General features: G+C 49.0%; 1 protein-coding gene across 1 annotated transcript in view; it reads left to right on the top strand.

Moving 5' to 3' along the window:
- The first annotated feature begins 3,361 nt into the window (after positions 1–3,361).
- Positions 3,362–25,225, top strand: part of C9H16orf74 (chromosome 9 C16orf74 homolog) — a 57,071-nt gene continuing 35,207 nt past the window's right edge. The window contains exons 1-2 of the mRNA XM_066348802.1: positions 3,362–3,480; positions 25,050–25,149. The gene's annotated coding sequence lies outside the window, so the exon portion shown is untranslated. The remainder of the gene's footprint in view (positions 3,481–25,049; positions 25,150–25,225) is intronic.

Raw genomic sequence — 25,225 nt, 5'->3', positions numbered from 1 at the left:
AGCCTCTAACCCACCTACTCACTGCCCTTCCATTACTTAGCCCTTTGGATGCTGTGTTTGGGGCAATGGAGGCACAGAAAAGAGTGACCCACAGGCCCTGCCAGTAAGCTCTTAGTGTAATGAAATGCCAGAACAGGTGTGCAGATGGGATGGAGCTTGTCTTAGGCAACAGCTGTCCCTCCCTATGGGAGTTTCCTGAGGAAGATAGAAGCCTGGAGCAGAGAGAGGCATCCAGGTGAGACTCCCATCCGAGCAGTCAGGGAGATGGATGAGCCAGGATGCAGGTGGCAGGGGTTGACCAGCCCCCAGGAGTTTGGGTGGGGAAGGTACTGGGGAAAGGAGAAGCAGCTTGAGATAACTGAAGGGTTTCCTGTCTCTGGCCATTGCCTCTGCCGTGCTTGTGCCAGTTCCTTGCACCCACCGTACCTATGGGATCTAGGAATGGATGGTGGACAGCGCCTGGCAGTGGGTGCGGGAACTATTGGCCCAAGGTGTTGGGTCTGGGAGCCAGGGTTACAGCTGACTTACCTTCTTTCCATTTGTGCCTCTGATGTCTCAGGTACCTGAACATCCAGACTGAGCTGGGTCCCCCATGCCTGGCCCGGAGGAAGTGTATATGAATGCTACCTGCACAAGCTCCATGGGGCAGGGGAAGGGCGTGTTTTGGAAGGGATAAAAATTTTTACAGTGAATCAGGAGAAGGAAGTGGTCCTTTGTGCACAAGGATTTTCCTCTCTGCTAATGACTAAGAGGCCCCCTGTAATAAGAACATGTAGGATTTGAGAACATCCCCTCCCTCCCCCAACCCACTTCCCACCTTGCCTAGTATCTCCAGTGGAACTGCCTTTGCTGGTTCCAGCTTACTGAACCAACTGGGGGCCACCTGTCACACACAGACCCCCAGATCCCCCTAAAACATAAGCCACAGGGAAAGGACCTAGAAATGTGCATCTCTGACAAGCCCCTCCAGCGGAGCCTGGCTGTCTGCCTCATTGTCCTTGGGTTGATTTGGGTAGGAGATTGAGGGTCACTAGCTAAGCCTGGAATTTGTGATTTATTTTGTCATTTCTTGTCCCCTCTCCACAGGGAGCTGTCAGCTGGGGCACGACCTCCCCAGCACCCCAGACAGTTCGGCTGTGACTCTAGTTTGCTGAGTCATGGGGAAGGAGCACCATGGGCTGACAGCTGGTTGCGTCCTACAGCATCACACCTCGCCCAGCAGCGCTCAAGAAACAAGACCTGCCACCAACCTCCCTTCTTGCCTCACCCCTCCCAAGGCTGGGAGAACCATGGGTTTGTGGTTGCTCCCTTAACCTTCCTTAGCCAGACTCTCCCATTGCCCCAGAGCAAGCAAAGCCTCCCCAATCAACCAAAGAAGAAAAGGTGAGGCCACAGAGCCTTTTCCTTGGGACAGACCTGACAATCTACCAACCCAGACTCTGGCAGGATATGAGACCCCGAATTGTAGGGCCTCCTTTCTTCAGCTGTGTCCAGGAAGCACACGCTATCGGTCGCCAGTTAGCAAGCTGGACTGGGGTTGACCAGGCCTACAATGATGTTTAATATATAGCCCCAGGCTGCTGGCATAGGGCTGCTAGGACAGACCCCTAGACTCCCAGCTGAGAATTAAGGAGGCTGAGGTTAGTGTCAATGGTCCTTTCATGGACACTGGTCCATGTGACAGCCCACCTTCCCCTGCACCCTTTCCACCCTAAGCAGAGTGGTGAGAGGAGCAACTGAGCTGGGCCAGCTCTGGGACTATCCCTGGTGCTTTGATGCGTGTGATGACAATACAATTCTAGAAAGCAAGACAGGTCTGGGAAATGACCACCATGACCATTGCCCTCCTGGCTTCCATCTGCGCCGCGGGGCTCCCTCACCACTGGAGAGCTGAGTTCCACTCTGCCTCTGGTTCTGTCATGTAGAACAGCTGTTTGTAACAATGAGTGGATATCTCCAGTGGCTGGGTAGTGATAAATGGGCAGAGGCCAAGGTCGACCATCGGCAGTGTTTAATTTACATCCATTTTCAGAACTTGTAGAACCCAAGGAAATTTTAGGAAGGAAAGGTCACCCAGGCTGTCCCACAGCAGTGACGCCCGAGGGCCTGTATTGGACCGAAGACGGTTGGTCCTCACACAGGCTCTCCACGTGGAGCAAGGACCCCGAGTAGCTCCTGCTGCAGCCTGATCTGCTACATCTCGCAGAAGCCAAGGTGTCTGCTCCCGCTCATGGCTGGTTGTTTCTAGGCATAGGAGTTGGGGTTAGGGATCTGGGCCAGCTCTACTTCCTGTGCCTCCCAAGGCCCACCGCTGACTTTAATTCCAAGACCATTCTCTTCTGAGGGGTCAGACTTGAGCCCTTTAATGATGCTTTCATTTAAACCTCAAAAGCTCCGGAACTTAACCGGCAGTCTATACTAGAATGTGCTGGGAAAAGAACCTTGTCTGCTCACTGCCACCCAGAACTGGCCCGAATGAGTGGATTTGGTGGGTTTCACGAGTCTGAGCAGATGTCCTTGCCTTGGCTGACTTGGTTATCAGCTTGCTGGAAATCCTGGTCTCTCTGCCAGACTGGTCTTAACCACCCACCGCTGCTCTTGGCCACACGCAAAGACCCTGCAGCTCTCTCCCAAACTATCCATACACTCGCCTGTGGCTGCTTGTCTGGCCCGTGTCTTTCAGTTCCAAGTCCCCAGACCAGGATCAGGGCCGTTCTCCGGCTCTGAGGCTGCCTATCTGCCATCTCACGTAGGCTGCACTTGAGCACAGTACCCTGTCCCACCACCGTTATGAGGGCACCCCACCCTGCTGTAGGGGACAGTGGTCTGCTTACCCGCCCCCTCACAGGCAGCCTTGCTGACAAAGGCAGTCTGTGCAAAATGACATTGGGGCCTGGAAACCCTCCCTCCCAGGTTCTCAGAGTCATCAGGTCAACCATCCCAATAAACCAGGTGGTGATCACATGCCTGACACACCCCAAGTTGGGGAACTCACGGGTCTTGAGGCAGCGAACCCCCATTCTGACTGCCAGAAATTTCCCCCTCTATAAACCACTTCCGGAAACTCCCCCACTAGGGCCCTGTAAGAGTCCCAGGAGCACTTTCACAGATGGTTGCATTCTTCACCTCCTTCCTCCCTGGTCATGGTTTTATTCCCCTTACCACGTGGGTTTCCGCCCTCCGCATGGGCTCCAGTTGGTCCATTCCTCTATCCTCAAGGCCAGAACTGGGGGGTATGAGCCAGGGATTAATGGCACACAGTAAGCTTCGAAAGCCACGGGGGCCATTGGAAGGCCTAAGCTTAAAGATAATTTCCCGTCTCCACACAGGGGCAGGCATTTAGTCCAAATGGGCAGAGTCAGGAGAGAGTCAGGCCAGCAGGGGACAGGGAGCGGCCACAGCCCAGATGGCCACCCCAGAAGAGCAAGTGACTATCCCCAGCCTGAGATGCCAGACGGCCACTGATCTCTTCTTCTAGAGGTAAGGGGGTCGGGGGCTGCCGGGAGCCTTGCAGGGGCTTCCTCGCAGGGCTTGGCTGGAAAGCAGCTTGGTCCCATGCTGCCTCCAGAGGCTTGGGAAGAGCCTTCTCTTTCTGTCCTGGTTATCGACCTCTCCTCAATATCTAACGTCACCTGTGTGCCCAGCAGTGCGGCAGGCACTTTTCTGTACCTCTTTTCCTGAACTTTTAAAACTGTATTTTTATTTTCTTATAGCAGAAGTCATGTATATTCCTAAGATTTTATTTTATGTAAAGATTACAGAAGTTTATTCTAGAGAAAGAAATGGCAGAACTGCTTCCTCCCATCCCCTACCCTCACCAAACTACAGTTCAGTGTGATTCACTCCAATTTAAGTTAAATGAGATATTGAAATGAAATGGCATGTAGAAAAAAAAAAGTTTATTTTCTCCTCACTGTTGGCTGCCAGTGCCCAGGAGAACATGGTATTCATCTGTTGCACAATTCATTTGCTCAGAGAGTGGAGCCCGCTGCCAAAGAGAAAATTTCCAAGCGTTCAGCTTTGTCTTCAGGCTGCAAGGGAGTTGTGACCTCCTTCACCGCCCAGCCAGTGCTGCTGGGCCTTCCGGGGAGGTGAGCTGCTCTCTGGGTCCTGGAGCAACTTGAAGGCAGATGTAAGATTCAGAACTGCCCTTCTTATGTGCCTCTCCCACCCTGTTGAATGTTTTTATAGCTGGGACATGTAAAGGTGAGACTGCTGGAGGCCAAGTCCTCGGCAGCACTTAATAAGCAGATTGAACTTGGTGTATGTGGGGGGTCCCTAAAGTCGGCAGGTAGCACTTTGGTTTTCTAGACAGGCTTGTCCATTTGAGGAGAGGCCCAGCGCCAAGCTGTCTACAGCCAGAGTGGGCACCACCTGCCTCTCCCAGGACTAACCTAGGTTCCGAGAATTGGGGAGTGATTTGGCACCTGCGGTCTTGAAAAATGATTCTCAATCTCCAGAAAAGGAAAGAGATACAGTACTGATTAGAGGGCATCTACAGAAGGGGGTCAAAATGCCCGTTGTGAACCTGGCTGGCTGAGCTCAAATCCCAGGTCCACCACTTACTACTTGGTATTGCTGGGCAAATTAACCTCTCTGCCTCAGTATCTTCATCTGTAAAATGGGAATAAGGATGCCTTCCTTTTGTATTGCTTGTCATTAAGTCAATTCATTTGTGTCCGGCACATGGTAAGCACTTAATAAACATTCACGACGGTTATTGATTAAGGGCTTCTATTACCAAATGCTGGTCATGAAAAAATAGCCACATTTTTGCCCCATGTCAACTCAGTGACATAGTTACTATTATCCCATCTTTCAGGCATGAAAACTGAAGCACAGAAAGATCAGTGACTTTCTCAAGGCCATTTATTAATCCATGTGTTTTATTCAGAAGAGTTTAATGTTTTATTATGAAAGAGTTCAAGTATAGAAAAGTACAGAGACCTCCGTAACATGCACTCATAATATGTATTTTACACAGATTAGCCTTTTGCCGTATTTGCTGAAGATTTGAAGAGATAAAATGTTGAGATGACACCCCCTTTGTCCTCTCCCCTCCCTTTTTCTTTCTTCTTCCCAGAATCAACCACTTACCTGAAACCCTCTCGGAGAGTTCTATAGTGTTTTCTGCACGGATAAACTGCTTTGTCTTTTTCAAAAGGTTCAGATCAATGTTCTATCCATACAGTTTTGCTTTTCTCTCACTCAAGAAGCTTTTGAGCATTTCCCCTGTGGGTGCACATAGATCTAGTTCTTTCATATCGGCTGCTGTGTGGTTTTCCATTGAATGAGAAAAGTCATGATAATATGCCCCCAGATTGTCTATTCATTCTTCAGACAAACAGCATTTCCAAGTTTAAACTTTTACACAAAATGCTACAGTGAGCACCCTCATGCTGCCTCCTCCTCGTGGTCACATGTGCATGGGTTTCTGGGAGACACAGATCCATTAGTGGAGTGGCTGGGTGACAGGGGACGAACTTCCCCAGATGTTGTCAAGTTGCCCTCCGAAAGTTTGCCACTTCTACTCCGTGAGCGTGGAGAGAGTTCTCAACACATCAGCCAGACCATCTCCTCGTGGTTAATTCACTAAATGCTTGCCAGCATCTGCAGCTGGCCAGGTGCCCTGCAGGGTTACCAGGTAACAAAGCAAGGCCCAGGAGCCCAGTGTCCCAGAGCCCACAGAGGAGACTCTATCTAGACCAGGGGTCCCCAAACTTTTTACACAGGGGGCCAGTTCACTGTCCCTCAGACTGTTGGAGGGCTGGACTATAAAAAAAAACTATGAAAAAACAAACAAAAAAAAACTATGAACAAATCCCTATGCACACTGCAGATATCTTATTTTAAAGTAAAAAAACAAAACAGGAACAAATACAATATTTAAAATAAAGAACAAGTAAATTTAAATCAACAAACTGACCAGTATTTCAATGGGAACTATGCTCCTCTCACTGACCACCAATGAAAGAGGTGCCCCTTCTGGAAGTGCAGCGGGAGCCAGATAAATGGCCTCAGGGGGCCATAGTTTGGGGACCCCTGCTCTAGACAGACCCTTTTGTTCTAGTACTCTGTAGCACTTACAGGGGCTGGTTGCTACTATTTTTCATATCTCTAGATCTCTGCTGTCTGATATAGCAGCTGACAGCCACTTGTGGCTCTTGGGGATTTGAAATGTGGCTAGTCTGATTTGAGATATGCTTTAAATATAAAGGACAACAGCTTTGGAAGACTGAGTATGAAAAGAAAGAATAATAAAAAAAAAAAGGAATGTACGCCATATTAAAACAATTTTTATATTGATTACAAGTTGAAATAATTACTTTTAGACTCATGAACTGCTATTTAAGTGAATTTCGCCTGTTTCTTTTTACTTTTTTAGTAAGGCTACTAGGAAATCATTAATGGCACCTGTGACTCAGATTAGATTTCAGTTGGATGGTGCAGTGCTAGACTTCGCCAGCCTGGCGCCTTGTGGCAGGTGCCCAGGGAAAGTTGAATGAACGAATGAATGAATGACCAGATGCTTGAGAACAGGAGGACCACAGTGTATCTGAGTTCCCTCTCGCTCCATCCCTGGCCATTGTCAGGCTGCACAGACAGCCTGGCCTCTTGCATAACAGCCCTGACACCCTCCCCTTCCTTCCTTCTGCCCAGAGGGAGTGAGGGGTTGTGTCGTGGGAGCTGATGCCCGTGGAAGGAAAATGGCTGACTGCCGGACCAGCCTTCCCCTGAGCAGGGCCTCACAGAAAGCCTCACATATATCAGGGAAAAGATGTCCTTCAGGGTCTAGTGAGCACCCTCAGCCCCCTCCCAGCCATGCATGTGACTCCCCTCAACCCTGTTGGCACCACAGGAGGCCAGGGCCACTCTGTAGAGGGATGGGAGCCAGCTACTCTGAAGAAGAATGCCAAGGGTGCTCGACCCCTGGGCACAGTGCCCAGGCCCAGGCCCTGCACCACATGGCACCCTCTTTGATGCCTTGCAAAAGGTTAACTTTGAAGCTGCCAGTTAGGCAGCTGAGCCAGGCAAGACTCAAAAAAAAAAGCTCTGAGTCCTCTAGCCCAAAGCCTCCTGCGGAATGCCCCTGAGCAGATGGTCTGAATGGTCTGGGAGTCCCTCTCTCATTCCAAGAAACCTTACCCATTCGTAATCTTTGGGAAGAAATATATTTCACTTAAGATTTTTGATAACTGACTTTTAACCCTTCAGGCACAATGGTTAAGGAATTTTAATGGGTTTATTTTTATTTTTATTTTTTTTATTAATTTGAGAGGGAGAGGAAGGAAGGGAGAGCGATGGAGACAGGAACATCAAGCTATTCCTGTATGTGCCCTAACCAGGAATTGAACTGGCAACCTCTGCGCTTTGGGACGATGCTCCAACCAACCGAGCTATCCGGCCAGAGCGAATTTTAATGGTTTTATGTGGGCAATGTATAACAACAACATTTATCCTTTTCTCTATGACAAATGGTGACCATTAGGTATGAGTCTGGACCACTGAATGGGTGTGCTATTGGGCATGGAGGACTGTCCCTCTACCACTGTCCCCAGTGGCCACACTTTCTGGGTGTTTGGCCTGCTTTTCACGGGTCTTTCTTCTCCTGCTCTAGTACCAGGCCCTTCATCTGCTGGCCCTTCTGGCTGCATCAGAGCAGTTTCCCATCCCCCATCCTTCCTGACGTCATCTTCCCAAGGCCCATCCATATTCCCTTTGAAATGACTCTACTAAGCTGAGCTGGAAAAGCCAAGCTTATTCAAGTTAATGTAAAATAAAGGCAAGGACTCGGACCAGGTCTTACTTCTGAGCCCTGGGTGCTCTCTGGCACAGGGCTTTGGGGTACAGACAGGTGAGGTCCTAAAACAAGCTCTTGAATAAATGTCATTACTGCCCTTATAAGAACATGTTGGTGTATGAACAAGAATGTCTATCAAAAGCAACAATTTCATGGAAATGCTGAGGTCACCGGTTCAAAACCCTGGGCTTGCCTGGTTAAGGCACATATGGGAGTTGATGCTTCCAGCTCCTCCCTCCTTCTCTCTGTCTCTCTCTTCTCTCTCTCTCTATCTCTTTCTCTCCCTCTCTCTCTCATCTCTAAAAATGAATAAATAAATAAATAATTTTTAAATCCTTAAAAAAAAAAAAAGCAACAATTTCAGGCCCTGACCAGTTGGCTCAGTGGTAGAACATCAGCTCAGAATGTACAAGTCTGGGTTTGATTCCCGGTCAGGGCACACAGAAGAAGTGACCATCTGCTTCTCCACCTCTCCCACTTCTTTCTTTCTTTCTTCTCCTCCTGCAGCCATAGTGCAAATGGTTTGAGCAGGTTGGTCCTGTGTACTGAGGATGGCTTCATGGCTTTACCTCAGCGCTGAAATAGCTTGGTTGCAGAGCAGTGGAGCAGCAGCCTCAGATGAACAGAGTATTGCCCTGCTGGGTGGCTCCCAGTGGGTGCTCATGCGGGAGTCTGTCTCTCTGCCTACCTGCCTCTCACTTAATGAAAAATAAATAAAAAAATTTAAAAAGCAACAATTTTCCTTCAGATCACAAGGAACTGATTTTTTTGTTTTCAAGATCGTTCCAAGGTCTGCTGTTTTCCTGAATTTGGCAAGATTTACATTAATTCAACAAAGCAAACTCACTCATGGGTTTCAGGAAGCACAAAAAGGGGGGCCATCCTTGATTGCTATTGCCCCCCTATATCCCACTGCTTCCTTCCCCATCTCTCAGAAACTCTCCCATTTCTCCATACCCCTACCACAACCCCCCAGAACCCAACAGACATAAAAAATCCCAATCAAACATACCGTTAAACACCAGTGGTTTTGCCTGATCTGTAGTGGCAGAGTGGTAGCACATTGACCTGGAATGCTGAGGTCTCCAGTTCAAGGCCCAGGGCTTGCCCGGTCAAGGCACATACAAGAAGCAATCAATGAACAACTAAAGTGAAGCAAATACAATCTTGTTTCCTCTCTCTCTCTCTCTCTCTCTCTCTCTCTCTCTCTCTAAAGTCAATAAAGTCTTTAAAAAATTGCCTGACCAGGTAGTGGTGCAGTGGATAGAGCGTCGACTTAGGACACTGGTTCAAAACCCGGAGGTCACCAGCTTGAGCATGGGCTCACTAGCTTGAGCAGGGGGTCACCGGCTTGAGCATGGGATCAGAGACATGACCCCGTGATCGCTGGTTTGAGCCCAAAGGTCACTGGCTTGAAGCTCCAGGTCGCTGGCCTGAGCCCAAAGTCACTGGCTTGAGCAAGGGCTCTCTGGTTCAGCGGAGTCTCCCATTAAGGCACGTATGAAAAAGCAATCAATGAACAACTAAAGTGCCGCTACTACAAGTAGGCACTTCTTATCTCTCTCCCTTCCTGTCTTTCTGTCCTTGTCTCTCTCTCTCTTTCACTTATAAAAAAAATGGTTTTGACAATGCAGTATACAGATGATGTATTACAGAATTGTATACCTGAAACCTTTATGAACTGTCAACCCAATAAAATCAATTAAAAAAAATTTTTTTAAGCACCATGGTATAATTCTTAGAATTTTTCATTTGAAATTCGATGGCTAATAAGTAACTTATTAAATCTAACATTAGCTTTTTAAAATTTTATTTATTGATTTGAGAGAGGAAAAAAACATCGATTTGTTCCATTTATTTATACATTCATTGGTTGATTCCTTTATGTGACCAAGGATCAAACCTGCAACCTTGGCAAACTGGGATGATGCTATCACCACCTGAGCCACCGGGCCAGGGCTTAATGTTGGCTCTGAGTGCTAGGCAATCATGCATACTCAAGAATGCTTGGGAAGGAAGCGAAACCTCAATGTGTTTTTAAATGTACTGGAACTTTTCTGAAGACTGAATTTAACGACAAATAACACTTTGATGTCTTAAGTAAACATTTATTAGCTTCTATTTTGCAGTTTTCTCTATATGTTAGAACCCAAAGATTTTTTTTATTATTATCTATTGATTTTAGAGAGCGAAGGGAGAGAGAAAGAGAGAGAGAGAGAGAGAGGAGCGGGAAGCATCAACCCATAGTAGTTGCTTTTTGTATGAGCCTTGAACTGGGCAAGCCTGGGGTTTTAAACAGGCAACTCAGCGTTCCAGGTCAAGGTTTTATCCATTGTGCCACCACAGGTCAGGCTCCATTGTTGTTGTTGTTTTTTGTTTTTTTAATTTAACTTTCAGATTGCATAATCCATTCTCCTGATTTAAGTTTCAAAAGAGATAAGGGGTAGAGTCTGCTAGGACCTCTGCCGCAGCCCCTTGCCCTCCTGCACCAGCAGCCAGCAGCACTGGTGTCTGAGGGAACCCTCCAGAGACATGTATGCATATACACTGCTCACAAAAATCAGGGGATATGTTATCACTTCATATTCACTTTAAAATATCCCCTGATTTTTGTGAGCAGTATACGTAAGAAAAGGTACAGCCATGTTCTTGTCCCTTCTTTTTTGTTTTTTTGTATTTTTCTTTTTTTTTAATACTTTTTTTTTTTTAGATTTTATTTATTCATTATAGAGAGGGGAGAGGGGGAGAGAGAGAGAGAGAGAAGGGGGGAGGAGCAGGAAGCATCAACTCCCATATGTGCCTTGACCAGGCAAGCCCAGGGTTTTGAACCGGCAACCTCAGCATTTCTAGGTTGACACTTTATCCACTGCGCCACCACAGGTCTTTTTTTGTATTTTTCTGAAGTGAGAAGCAGGGAGGCAGTCAGACAGACTCCCGCATGCACCCGACTGGGATCCACCAGGCATGCCCACCAGGGGGCGATGCTCTGCCCATCTGGGATGTTGCTCCATTATAACTGGAACCATTCTAGCACCTGAGGCAGATGTCATAGAGCCATCCTCAGCACCAGGCTAACTTTGCTCCAATGGAGCCTTGCTGCGGGAGGGGAAGAGAGATAAAGAGAAAGGAGAGGGGGAGGGGTGGAGAAGCAGATGGGTGTTTCTCCTGTGTGCCCTGGCCAGGAATTGAACTTAGGCTTCCATACGCTGGACCAATGCTCTACCACTGAGCCAACCTGCCAAGGCCTGTTATCCCTTTTTTTTTCCAAAGTTAGAAGTGGGGTGGCACTCAGACAGACTCCCACATGTGCCTGAGCAGGATCCACCTGGCATGCCCACCAGGGGGCGATGCTCTGCCCATCTGGGACATTGCTCCATTGCAACAAGAGCCATTCTAGCACCTGAGGCAGATGTCATAGAGCCATCCTCAGCACCGGGCTAACTTTGCTTCAATGGAGCCTTGGCTGCGGGAGCGGAAGAGAGAGACAGAGAAAAAGGAGAGGAGAAGGGGTGGAGAAGCAGATGGGTGCTTCTCCTTTGTGCCCTGGCTGGGAATCAAACTCAGGATTTCCACATGCCAGGCCAATGCTCTACTACTGAGCCAACCAGCCAGGGCCTCTTATCTCTTTTTATTTTTTATTTATTTGTTTGTTTGTTTGTTTACAGAGACAGAGTCAGATAGATAGGGACAGACAGACAGGAATGGAGAGAGATGAGAAGTATCAATCATCAGTTTTTCATTGCGACACCTTAGTTGTTCATTGATTGCTTTCTCATATGTGCCTTGACCGTGGGCCTTCAGCAGACCGAGTAACCCCTTTCTCGAGCCAGAGACCTTGGGTCCAAGCTGGTGAGCTTTGCTCAAACCAGATGAGCCCGCGCTCAAGCTGGTGACCTTGGGGTCTCGAACCAGGGTCCTCCGCATCCCAGTCCTATGCTCTATCCACTGCGCCACCACCCGGTCAGGCTCTTATCCCTTTTTAATGAAGAGATTGAACATTTGTATACTCTCTGCACCTTTTTTCCCCCCACTTGGGGATCTTTCTATATTAGGACATAAAGAGCTGTTATCCTCTCTTATGGCTGCAGAACATTCTTTTTTGTTTTTGTTTATTGCTTTTCTTTCTAGCTCTGGAACAATTTTATAGGCTCATGGAGAACCCACAGGGCCAGGCACTGTCCACCTCCTGGTGCAGCAACCTCCTCCCTGCCGCCGCCCGCTTCAGTCCACCCTCCTCAAGCAGAGCAGAGCCAGCATTTTAGCATGCTTCTCTGAGCTGGCCACTCCCCTGCTGAAAACGCCTCAATGACCAGCTGCAGCCATTGTCATAGAGTCCAAATTCCTGAACACAATCCCAGAAATCCACTGGTCTGGCTGCCTCTGACCTCTGGCGTTGGCTCACACTGCCCTCACCTTCTCAGCTTCTCACCACCACACACACACACACACACACACACACACACACACACACACACACACGCCCTCCTTCAAGCCTTCAAGGCAGGCCTGGCTCTGCTGTCACTTTCATCCTACCATCTACCCTCAGGGACACCTCTTGCCTTGTCCCTGAGCCCTGCCATCTGTCTCTCCACCCCTGAACTTTGTTTCTGCAACTCCAGTTATGCTTATCATATATATCAGGACTCTCTGCCCCCTTGGCCTGCAGATTCCATGAAGCAGGGCCTTGTTTGTCTGTTCCCCAGGCTGCCAGCATCTGCCAGGGTGCAAATGTTCAGTAACGGATAAATGAATGAAGGAAGGAATGATTGCACCAACTCCACCATCTCAAGTGTGGGATGGGAAACAGGTGACTTAACTCCTGCTCGCACATATGCCCCTAAGTCATGGGGCCTGGGCTATTCTGCCTGTTAGTTTGACTTTCCTCCTCTGGGTCATCAGGGGGTGCTTTCCAAGGCACCTGGGGTATGGCTTCTTTTCCCCGTTTCTCCACTCCATCATCCTCCGTTCTCAGGGTGCTTCTGCTCTTTGTCTTCCTTCCTTTCTGCCCCATTCTTTTTTAGGACCTTTGCCCTCAGGTCTCCTCTCTGCTGGTGACCTGTCCCCCCCCCCCCAAGAAATTCCCAGGCTTCTCGTTCTGCTGCAGAGCTAGCCCTCCCGCTGCTAGTGGGGCTCATCCACCCTGCTCTCTGCAAATTCCGCAGAACCCCGGCGGCCTCTGCCCTGGCAGCAGGAGTTAGTTGCTCTAGCATCTTGGGTCACCTGGTCATCCTAGTGTCCAGCACATCCTGGGGGAGAGTGCCTCTTCCTCCCTTGGCTCTTGTGGCCTGTCCTTACTCTTTGGAAGTATTTCCATGGTAGCCATTGTTGTTTAACAGCTCTAATGAAGTGTAACTTACATGCCATAAAATTCACCTGTTTTAAGTGCACAATTCAATAATTTTCAGTAAATTTACAGATCCCTCTACCTATTTACAGTCCCGCCTCCTTCCAGCCCCAGCCCTTGGCAACTATCAGTCTGCTTCCTGTCTCTATATTTTTGCCTTTCTGGATATTCCATAGAAATGGGATCATGGAATATGCACTCTTTTGTGCCTGGCTTCTTGCATTGAGCATAACGGTTTTGAAGTGCATCCTTCCTTCTTATGGCTCGGTTACAGTCCATGGTATGGTTAGATCACACTTTGTTTCTTTCAATCATTAGTTGATGGACAATTGGGTTGTTTTTACCTTTTGATTTCTATGAATAAAGCTGCTAGGAAAGTACAAGTCTTTGTATGCACATGTATTTTCATTTTATCTTGGGTAGGTACCTAGACGTGGAGTTGCTAGAATATATGGTAAATAAATATTTAACTTTTTTTAAAGGAAAGATGGGCAGAATCTAGGATTTTTCCCTGATTGATTGATTTTTTTTTTTTGATTGATTTTAGAGAGACAGAGAAAGGAAGTGGGGGGAGAGAAAGAAGCATCCACTTGTTTCACTGAGTTGTGCATTCATTGATTGCTTTCCATATGTGCCCTAACTGGGATTAAACTCCGCAACCTTAACATTTCTGGACAGTGCTCTAACTGACAGAGCTAACCAGCCAGGGCCAAATACAGTGTGTCCGTAAAGTCATGGTGCACTTTTGACCAGTCACAGGAAAGCAACAAAAGACGATAGACATGTGAAATCTACACCAAATAAAAGAAAAACTCTCCCAGTTTCATACCTATTCAGTGCAGTTCGATGTGGGCTCATGCACAGATTTTTTAGGGCTCCTTAGGTAGCTATCCCGTATAGCCTCTACAGACTCGTCACTGACTGATGGCCTACCAGAACAGGGTTTCTCCACCAAACTGCCGGTTTCCTTCAACTGCTTATCCCACCGAGTAATGTTATTCCTATGTGGTGGCGCTTCGTTATAAATGCGCCGATATTCACGTTGCACTTTGGTCACGAATTCTAATTTAGCGAGCCACAGAACACACTGAACTTTCCTCTGTACCATCCACATCTCAACTGGCATGGCCGTGGGCTGCTCCGCTGCATACAGGGTGTTATGTCATTATCTGTGCATGCGCACATGCTGCCACATCATCCTACAGAAACTGGGAGGGTTTTCCTTTTATTTGGTGCAGATTTCACATTTCTATTGTCTTTTGTTGCTTTCCTGTGACTGGTCAAAAGTGCACCATGACTTTACGGACACACTGTATTTAACTGTTTAAGAATCTGTTGAGCCTGACCAGGCGGTGGCGCAGTGGATAGAGTGTCGGACTGGGATGCCAAGGACTCAGGTTCGAGACCCCGAGGTCTCCAGCTTGAGCGTGGGCTCATCTGGTTTGAGCAAAGCTCACCAGCTTGGACCCAAGGTCGCTGGCTTGAGCAAGGGGTTACTCGGTCTGCTGTAGCCCCATGGTCAAGGCACATATGAGAAAGAAATCAATGAACAACTAAGGTGTCGCAACGAAAAACTAATGATTGATGCTTCTCATTTCTCTTCGTTCCTGTCTGTCCCTATCTATCCCTCTCTCTGACTCTCTCTCTGTCTCTATAAAAAAAATTTTTTTAAAAAAAGAATCTGTTGATTCTGACCAGGCAGTGGCACAGTGATTAAAGTGCTGGACTGGGATGCGGAGGACCCAGGTTCAAAACCCCAAGGTCACTGGCTTGAGCACGGGCTCACCAGCTTGCGCGAGGGGTAGCTGGCTTGAGCCCAAAGGTCACTGGATTGAAGCCAAAGGTCGCTGGCTTGAGCCCAGGGTTGCTGGCTTGAGCAAGGTGTCACTCGCTCTGCTGTAGCCCCCCTTGGGTCAAAGCACATATGAGAAAGCAATCACTGATCAACTAAGGAGCTGCAATGAAGAATTGATGCTTCTCATCTCTCACTTCCTGTCTGTCTGTCCCTATCTGTCCCTCCCTCTGACTTTCTCTCTGTCTCCGTCAATAACAATAATAATAATAATAATAATAATAATAATAATCTGTTGAGCTGGCCTGATCAGGCAGTGGCACAATGGAAAGAACATCGACCTGGGATGCTGAGGACCCAGGTTCAAAACCCTGATCACTGAGCATGGGCTCACCAGCTAGAGCTCAGGGTCGTCAGCTTGAGCATGGGATCATAGCCCTCATGGTCCCTGGCTTGGGCCCTAAGGTTACTGACTTGAAGCCCAAGGGGTCATAGCTTGGCTGGAGCTCCCTGATCAAGGCACATATGAGAAGCAATCAGTGAACAACTAAAAGTGATGCAACTATGAGTTGATGCTTCTCATCTCTTTCTCTCTCTCTTACACATGTGCAAAAAAAAAAGGATCTATTGAGCTGTTTTTCAAAGTGGCTGCATCATTTTACACTCCTGGCAGTCATGTAGCGTTTCTCCACATCCGCACTGACACTTGTTATTTTCCTTTTCTGATTCTAGCCATCCTTGTGCTTGTGAAGTGGTAACTCACTGTGGTTTTAATTTGCATCTCCCTACAGACCAAGGATGTTGAGCTTCTTTTTATGTGCTTCTTGTTCATTTATATATCTTCTCTGGTGAAATGTCTATTCTAATCTTCGTTAATTTAAATTTAAGTTTTTAATTGGGTTATTTGCCTTCTTGTTATTGAGTTCTAAGGGTTCTTTATGCATTCAGTCCCTTATCAGATTTAGGATTTGCAAATATGTTCTCCAGTCTGTGGCTTGGGTTTTCATTTTCTTAATGGTGTCTTTTGAAGAGTTTTTAATTTTGATGAAGTGGCCATCGATTCCTGTGACTATCTGTTGGCAGATACTGCCTTTTCTGCTGGGTAGGATGGCCTGGGCTTTCTTGGGGCCAATTTTTGCTGTGTCTTTCACACATGGGTAGCCCCTGATTTTGAGTATGGGGGGGGATTGCTTTGTTCTCACACTGACTTTATCAACAGTGAATGTGGAGGGGCAGCAACACTCAGAAAACCAGGTTGTGTTACCTACAAGCGCAAGACTGAGGGAAAGTGATGGCACCTCTCTAGGCCTCAGGCACCTCGTCTATAATAGGGGATATAATACTACCCACCTCAGAAGGCCATGCAAAGTTAGTGCTAAACAGTGCCTGGTACCTAATTAGCTCAGAACAAATGTTAGCTATGACTTGTTTGCTTCTTTCAAAGTTGAATTTACATCCCTCTCACTTTGGATCCTTACTGCAGCCCTCTGAACCGGTGCTCTGAGATTCAGAAAGTCTGGGTGACTTGCTTAAGGTCTCACAGCCCCTGAGGGGGCTTGTTGAGGCATCCACCAGTTTGGGGGGACTCCAGCCCAATGGTTGCTCCTCAAAGGCAAAGTGAGACATTCTGCAACCCAGCAAGCTCAGGTTGGTTCTGTTCCCAACCCTCAGGGCCTCGTGTCATTGCTGCTCATTAAACCAACTTGTGTCAGACACTGAGCCAGGACAGGGGACACAGAGATGAAAGGCTCTTCACTGCTGCCCGATGCTGGACGCTTTGCCTCCAGGAAGATGGAGCTGCTACAACACAGTGTGGTCTGTGCAAGGTTGGAGGGCCTGGGAGAGCATTGAGCAGGGAACCAGACCCAGCCTGGGGTACAAGGAGGAGGCTTCTCCCCTCCCCCAGGGCACAAGGTGAGTGTGTGGCTCTCGGGTGACTCTCTTAGAGAGACAAGCCCATAATGACAGGCACATCCTTGCCTGTGTGGCCAGCCTGTCCCCTGCCTGCAAGCCCCCTACTCCTGGAGCCTGTTTACCCAGAGACTGCATTTCTTTTTCTTTTTAATTATTTTATATTTCTAGAGAGAGAAGAAGGGAGAGAGAGAGAGAGACAGACAGACAGACAGACAGAGACAGGGACATCGATCAGTTCCTATATGTGCCCTGACCAGGGATCAAACCAGCAACCTCTGTGCTTCAGGATGATGCTCTAACCAACCGAGTTACCCAGCCAGGGTCTGTGTTTCTTTTTTAAGTTTTATTTAGGGCATTTTCAGACATAAATGTGGAAAGAGAAGAGCACAATCAAGCCCCATGTACCCATCACCCAGCTCCAACATGGACCATTGTAGGGTCATTCTCATCTACTTTCTTGTCCACTGAATAAATTCCAGGAGTCACATCATTTCATTCCTGTGGTCCCCATTTCCAAAATCCCACAGTACAAGTGTGGGCACACACATGTGCAGAGAAGTTACTCCAGAAAGGAAAAGCTACCTTCAACCTCGTCAGTATTGGTGGGTTCTAGTGAGAAAGGCCAGCCTTGCCTTTTTTCAACCATGCATCCTTGCTCTAAGCCATTTCACCTCTCTGAGACTCGGTTTCCTTACCTGTAAAATGGAACATTAATGCCTACTGTTGGTGAGTTGGCTATGGAGACTAACCATGACTATAGACTATTTGTACACCTATGGGTACATAGATGTACGACACAACAAAAAAATCAGCGGGAGGGTCAACCCCAACATCAGGATGGAGGGAAGAGAATGGGACTGGGGAGAGATACCCACAGACCTTTGAATATCTGTAATAATAAATTTTTTTTTAATTTTTTGTGACAGAGACAGAGATAGGGACAGATAGGAACAGACGGACAGGAAGAGAGGGAGATGAGAAGCATCAATTCTTTACTGTGGCACCCCAGTTGTTCATTGATTGCTTTCTCATATGTGCCTTGACTGGGGGCTACAGCAGACCTAGTGACCCCTTGCTCAAGCCAGCGACCTTGGGTCCAAGCTGGTGAGCCTTGCTCAAACCAGATGAGCCCACGCTCAAGCTGGGGACCTCAGGGTCTCGAACCTGGGTCCTCAATATCCCAGTCCGACGCTCTATCCACTGCGCCACCGCCTGGTCAGGCTGTAATAATAAAGCTTTTAAGGAAAAAAGAAAACTCAAGCAAATATAGCAAGTTGTTACATTTCGGTGGATGGTGAACATGTAGGTGTAGCTTTTCTCATGCTCTATGCTTTTTTGGATATTTGAGATAGTTCATAAATCTAATTGTGGCAAATTAAAATGAAGCTTAAAGGAAGCAATAACTTGGATCATGTCTATGTTTGGCACATAGTTGGCGCTCATCTAAGTTATATCTTGATGTGTTACAAAACATCCCAAACCTTAGTGGCTTAAAATAACAACCATTTGCTATTTCTCCCAATTCTGTGGGTTTCCTGAACTCAGCCAGGTGGTTCTTTGCCAGCTGGAGCCGCTGTCATCTGATGGGGACTTGCCTGGGCTGAACGTTCAACCTGACTCAAACACATGGCAGGTGGGTGGTGCGGGGTGCTGACTGGGAGCTCAGCGGGGGCCCTCCCTGTGGCTCGGGCATCTTTCAGCTTGCTGGTTGGACTCTAGGAAGGAGCCTTTCTGAGAGCAAGTGTTCTAGGATGGAGGAAGCAGAGCCACCAGGGCTCAAGGCTTAGTAACCTCTGCTGTATTTTGTCTGTTACAAAGCACAAGGCCACAGATTCTAGGAGGTGGGAAATACCCCTTGCCTCTCAATGATGAGAGGGACAAAGAATTTGCAGTCATCTTTAACCTACCACTGTGCTCAGTAAAATGATTGTTGAATATGGAACTGAATGAACTTCAGAGACTTGCCTCAAATAGGGATTTTGCTGGTGGAGTTTGAGGAGTTGTGAATGGAAAGAGCTTGTCCCTCTTGGTCCTGCTTCCTAACCTCCGTGACACCATGTAGGGCCCCTCTGGGCCCAAATACCTCCAAAGCCACATGCGATTGGGTGGCGCTCCCAGGGTGCAGGGAGGTCATGACATGGCGATCAGGAAGGTCCAAGGCTTCTCAGACCCAAACAGGGTCTGCTAGGAGGCCATTGTGCAGGGACCCTTTCTCGGTACCATGCTGCTCGGCTGGAGGCTGCCAAGCGCTCTTGTTCAAGGCCGTCCTGGGACAGGATAGTCACCAGCCAGCACTTGGGCCCCACTGAGCTTCAGACCTGCCTGTTGTCTTTCCAGGCTCATGAAGTGTCCAGGGGCAGCCACACCTGCTGACCAGTGTTGTCTCAGCCCTGACACACCCTTTACTTCCTCTGGTCCCCTCTCCTAGTGTGACCTCAGTATAGCTACCATCCCTCTCACCATCTGCACCACCACTTTTTTGCAACTGAGAAGGAGTACAGGTGAGTGAGGCCATGAAGACAGAACCACCCTTCATTTGCTCATTCAAACCCCGTTTGTTCTGCAAGGAAGTGTGGAGTACACGCACTGTGCCGGCCTCTGTGCCCCACGCGAGGGGATAAAACCAGCCGTGCAGACCCGGTCCCTGCCCTCTGGCTGCTCACCTACTAATGGAGAGACAGCCCTTTAATAATCACATCCACGAATCCACAAGAGTCTGCAGTACACTGGGAAGGGTTCCAGACTGGCAAAGAGACACTTGCTCGCAGCTATGAAAGAGTTAACTGGGTGGGGGGAAGGAAAGACATTTCAAGAGGAGGGAGCTGTGCAACCCCGATCCCTTTCTGCCCTCCCGGAACCCAGAATCCCCACAGCAAGCCCCATGGCTTCCCCACTCCCTTCAGGGGCTTTCTCCAAAGGCCACCATTCCAAAGAGTCTCTCCTTGTCCACCTTGTCTAAAATCTTAGCTCCCCACCCCCACCGTTATAAACTCCTATTCTGTTTTATGTTTCCTCCTTAGCACTCAGACTCCAGCATCCACAAGGGGCAAGGGGTTTTGATGTCTCCTTCCCTTGCTGTATTCTCAGCTCCTAGAACTGCGCCCGGTATACGGTAGGCACTCAGTCAGCACTGGAACTCTTGTTTGATCATACACAGGAAGCTGTTCTCCAACCCGTTCATCCCTAAGGGGAAGGGGGGGGGATTGCTCTAATTACTTGGCTTTTACTTCCTCGGCAGACCAAGGATCTTGGGCTGAGAAGAAAAGGCTTTGGGGGACAGGTGTCAGGGGCTTGACTTACACACACAAACACACACACACACACACACACACACTCACACACACTCACATACACCAGGCACACACCTAGGAATCCCCATCTCCAACACCTGCCTTTTCCCAACATTCCAAGTGATTCTGATCACAGGCAGGTATGACCACTGCCCTGGCTTAGGCTCTGGGCTGTGGGTTCCAGGCTGCCCCCCTCCTCTTCAATCACTGCAGCTGCTTCCAAGAGAGTGGTACGAAGTGAGTCCACTGAGCTCCACTCTTCTCCCAGAGCCCAGGGGATCCCAATCATCAGCTTCCCACTACCCCTCACCCCAAACAAAACCAAGGTCAAGTTCCTCAGGGGATGGGGCACCTCACCTGGCTGTCAGGAACAAGGTGTTCAAATGGGCGCTCTCTCTCTCTCTCTCTCTCTCTCTCTCTCATAAGCTCTGGTGCACGAGGTCAATGCTTTATACACTGAGCCACCAGCCGGGGCACTCTCTCTCTCTCTCTCTTAAATAAAAACCTTTATATTTCCGAAAATTTCAAACACACATTGAAGTAGATTAGTATAATGAACCGCCACATACCCACTCCTTAACTTCAACAATGATCAGCATTGTTCCGTTATCCGTTACTGCTTCATCTCTCTCCACCCCCACCCTATGTCTGCCACCTTTTTTTATTTTCCTGAAGTCTTTTAAAACAGACCTAATATGCATACTAATTCAGTCATAAATATAATATAAATACTTTTCCATTTGTATTACTGAGGGCTTTAAAGACACAGTGATACTGCCTGACCAGGATAGAGCGTTGGACTGGGATGCCAAGGACCCAGGTTTGAGACCCCAAGGTCGCCAGCTTGAGTGCGGGCTCATCTGGTTTGAGCAAAAGCTCACCAGCTTGGACCCAAGGTCACTGGCTTGAGCAAGGGGTTACTCAGTCTGCTGAAGGCCCGCGGTCAAGGCACATATGAGAAAGCAATCAATGAACAACTAAGGTGTCGCAATGCGCAACGAAAAACTAATGATTGATGCTTCTCATCTCTCCGTTCCTGTCTGTCCCTATCTATCCCTCTCTCTGACTCTCTCTCTGTCTTTGTAAAAAAAAAAAAAAAAAAAAAGACACAGTGATACTACTATCACCTCTATTAAAATTAGTAGGCCCTGGCCCGTTGGCTCAGCGTTAACAGCATCAGTCCGACATGTGGAAATACTGAGTTTGATTCCTGGTCAGGGCACACAGGAGAAGTGACCACCTGCTTTTTCCACCTCCCCACCTTTCTTTCTCTCTCTCTCTCTGTCTCTCTCTCCCTCCCTTCCTCCCTCCCCACTCCCACAGCCATGGCTCAAGTGGTTCAAGCAAAGTTGGCCCTAGGTGCTGAGGATGGCTCCGTGGCCTCACCTCGGGTGCTAAATTAGCTCAGTTGCCTAACAATGGAGCAGTGGCCTCAGATGGGCAGAGCATCACCTGTTAGGGGGCTTGCTGGGTGGATCCCGGTCAGGGTACATATGGGAGTCTGTCTCTCTGCCTCCCCACCTCTCACTTAATTTTTTAAAAAGTAATAATTTTTATATTACTTAATACCCAGACTGTGTTCAGTTTTCTTCTATTATCTCACCAATACTTTTTCATAGTTGGTTTGTTAAAATCAGAATTCATACAGGCTTCACACAAGGCATTTGCTTGATTCATCTCTTAAATTTCTAGTTTTTCCAGTGGACTCTGACTAGCTTTAAGTATCTCCATGGTGGCCACTGATTAACATCACCTGAGAGGTTTTTTTTGTTTGTTTTTTATTTTATTTTATTTATTCATTTTTAGAGAGGTGAGAGAGAGGGAGAGAGAGGAGAGAGAGACAGAGAAAGAGAAGGGGGAGGAGCTGGAAGCATCAACTCCCATATGTGCCTTGATCAGGCAAGCCCAGGGTTTCGAACCAGCGACCTCAGCATTTCCAGGTCGACGCTTTATCCACTGCGTCACCATAGGTCAGGCACCTGAGAGTTTTTATAAAACACCCATGCCTGGGCCCTACCTGGACCAATTAGGTCAGGATCCTTGGGTGAGCTGGGCCTGGGTGTTTGCTTTATTCATGAATTTAGTTCCCAGTGATCAGAGCATGCTGCCAGGGCTGGGAACCACTGGAAACATACTGAAGGATGATCAATTGGCATAAGGGATTGTGCCTCCCAGGAAAAGGTGACAGTGTCTGGAGACGTTTTTGGTTGTCACCACTTGGGAGAGGGTTGAGGCTAGTGTAATGCAGGAGGTTTAGACCCGGAAAATGGATCTGGTCTTGTTGCGAGATCTCAGAGAAACCACAAGGAAGACCACATGGAGCGGACATAGCCTTTATTACTTACAACGATGGGGGACAGTTGGTGAAAGCTTCGTGCCCCACTCGGTGGGATCACAGTTTTATTTTATTTTATTTTTTAATTTTTTTAAAATTTATTCATTTTAGAGAGGAGAGGGAGAGACAGAGAGAGAGAGAGAGGAGAGACAGAGAGAGAGAAGGGGGAGGAGCTGGAAGCATCAACTCCCATATGTGCCTTGACCAGGCAAGCCCAGGGTTTCAAACCGGTGACCTCAGCATTTCCAGGTCAACGTTTTATCCACTGCACCACCACAGGTCAGGCGGGATCACAGTTTTAATAGCTAAGCCCTGTGTAGTTAGTTACTCAAGGGAAACTCTTTGTCTATGTGCAAGCCAGCAAGTGAGCAGGGAGTAAGGAGAAGGGTACTCAGTTCCACTGTTCTTAGTAAAACCTTAGTCACGTTTTTTACTACCCTTTATCTCATGGCCCGGGGTCAGGATCCATGGCCACTGTGCCTTGTGGCTGGGGAGGGGGAATGGCTATGTCCAGCATCGACCCTATAGCTAGGGATGTCGTTCAACATCCTACAGTGCCCAAGATTGGTCCTAGGAGAGAATGATCCGAAATGCCAAAGTGCCAGACCTAGAGAAATTCTGATACTGAAGCACAAACCCCACTGTTCTCAAAGGGAGAGGCCTGGAGGTGGGCCTGGGGGAGCCAATGAAACTGGATTCTTTTCATTCTCCATTTCATACAGTTGACAAAAAGAATTCTCCTGGGACTACTTTCCTTAGTGCCCCCCCCCCCCCCGCACCCTGTCTCCTCCACCAGGTTAGGGTTGGGCCAGACTCTCCTGAGACAGGTGGCTCCTCTCTGGGCTTGAGGCTGGAAGCTGGGGCAGGGGAGACCAGGAATGTCAAAATGCACCACAAGTAGTCCGGTTGACCTTGGATGTTTCTGTGCTGCAAGTCCCATACCTGGGAAATGGAGAGAATAAACACCTGTCCCTCAGACAGCTGTCCCGAGCAGTTGGTGACATCAGGGTGCATGCAAAGGTATCCTATTGACTGTGGTACCCCGATTGCCAGGGCAGAGTACTCAAAAGTGTTTGTAGAAATGAACGAACCCCCATTTCTTCTCATGGAAGCCAGAGCCCAGAGACAGCTGTTCTCACAACCAGCACCCAGCTCTCAGCCTCCTCAAGGCGTCTCATAAAAGGTTTCACCCTTCTAGAACAGGAATGTAAGTGGCTGTGCCCGCCCTCCCAGGGCCTCCCCACACCTCTGTTGCCACCATTAGAGGAAACAAAAGGACACAGGACTCTTGGTAGCTGCCAGTCCACCTTCCCTCCAAGGGTGGGGAATGGGAACAGGCAGAAGGGACATCCAGCCCCTAACCCCGCCCCCTCATGTCCTTCTATTTGGGGATACATTTTCTGCCTGTCATTCTGGACTTGATATGGTCAGGGGAACCAAGAAATTGTGACGTCTTTAGGAATGACTCAAGGGGAGAACACAGCTGACTCGACTTCCTGCAACTCAGTTCTTTCCTGCATTCACCAAAGGAGTATCACTGCCCTACCCTGTGACTCAGTTTCCCTTTCTAACCCTCCGGAAGGACTCAGAAAATGGCGTGTGGAAACCTGGGTCTTGTAAGATGGAGCTAGCACAACAGGCTTGTAACAACGACAGGAAGAACATGTGGCAGGAGATCGCTTTTGTTCCTCCTAGCAAGCTGGGGATGTGCCTGCAGAGGCCTCTCACTGTAGAAGTCACCTAAGAAACCCATGTGGATAAAAGGCTCTGCACCCGCACCAAGGGGACTGGGGAATTACTCCCAGCTGGGAGTCATCAAAACCCTGAAGCTGGCTCAGCGGCCCTCTTGGGCCCACCTCCAGGTCCCCACCCCTAGAAGTGGGGTGCAAAAGCAGTGCAGAGAGCCGAAAGGCAAGACCCTAAAACAGTAAAGTCTCCCTTTAATCACGAGGGCTATCTGAAGCCCACAGCTCCAGCCATAAGTTGGGGGTGGGGAACGCGCTGCTTATGTGACCCAGGGCCCAGCGCAGGGATGTGGGGCTGTGAATGGCGAGATGGAGGAGCCTCCCACTTCTCCCCTTCTCTCTCTGCAACCAGGCGGTGGGGCTTACTCAAGCAAGGCCACCCGATATGGGGGAACATGGCACCCCTTTTCACCACCCAGGGCTGGGATGCACGGCTGCAGGGAACCTGGCACCCAGAGCCAGGGAAGGACGCACAGATCGCGTCCCAAACTTTCCCCTGAGTCTCCCCTAGATCGGGAAAGAAAGTGAGGCGGGCAGGGGGAGTCCCAGGTGCCGGAGACGCGGGCGGGCGGGCGCGCCCCAGGCACTCTCCGCCAGGAGGCAGCGGACAGGCTCCGCTCCGCCTTCGCCTTCGCACCGCCTCGGCTCCTAGCCGGTGCAATCCGGCGCCCGCGGGCAGGGCGGGGCTGCAGTCAGCACCGCCCCGAGGGGCCCGGAGGGGGCGGTGGGAGGTGTGCGTGCTCGGCGGCCCAGAGCGCGGGCCCGAGCGAAATAGCCCCTAACGCACTGCCTGGTCCGGGCAATGACCCCCGCTGCTGTGTCTTACAGACTCGTTGCCGCGGCCACTGGAGCCCGGCCGCCGCCACCAGCACCCGGGCGGGCCCCGCGCGCCTGGCGCGCGGCCCCGCAGTGAGCCCACCAGGAAGCGGTGAGTGCCCCGCGCTATGCGCGCTCCGGTGCTTGGCTCGCGCTGCCCATCCCACCCCACCCCACTCCTTCCAAAA

The sequence above is a fragment of the Saccopteryx leptura genome, chromosome 9 (genome assembly GCF_036850995.1).
Source record: "Saccopteryx leptura isolate mSacLep1 chromosome 9, mSacLep1_pri_phased_curated, whole genome shotgun sequence".
NCBI classification, from domain to species: domain Eukaryota; kingdom Metazoa; phylum Chordata; class Mammalia; order Chiroptera; family Emballonuridae; genus Saccopteryx; species Saccopteryx leptura.
The sequence above is the reverse complement of the archived record's forward strand: the minus strand, read 5'-3'. Positions and strand labels throughout refer to the sequence as shown.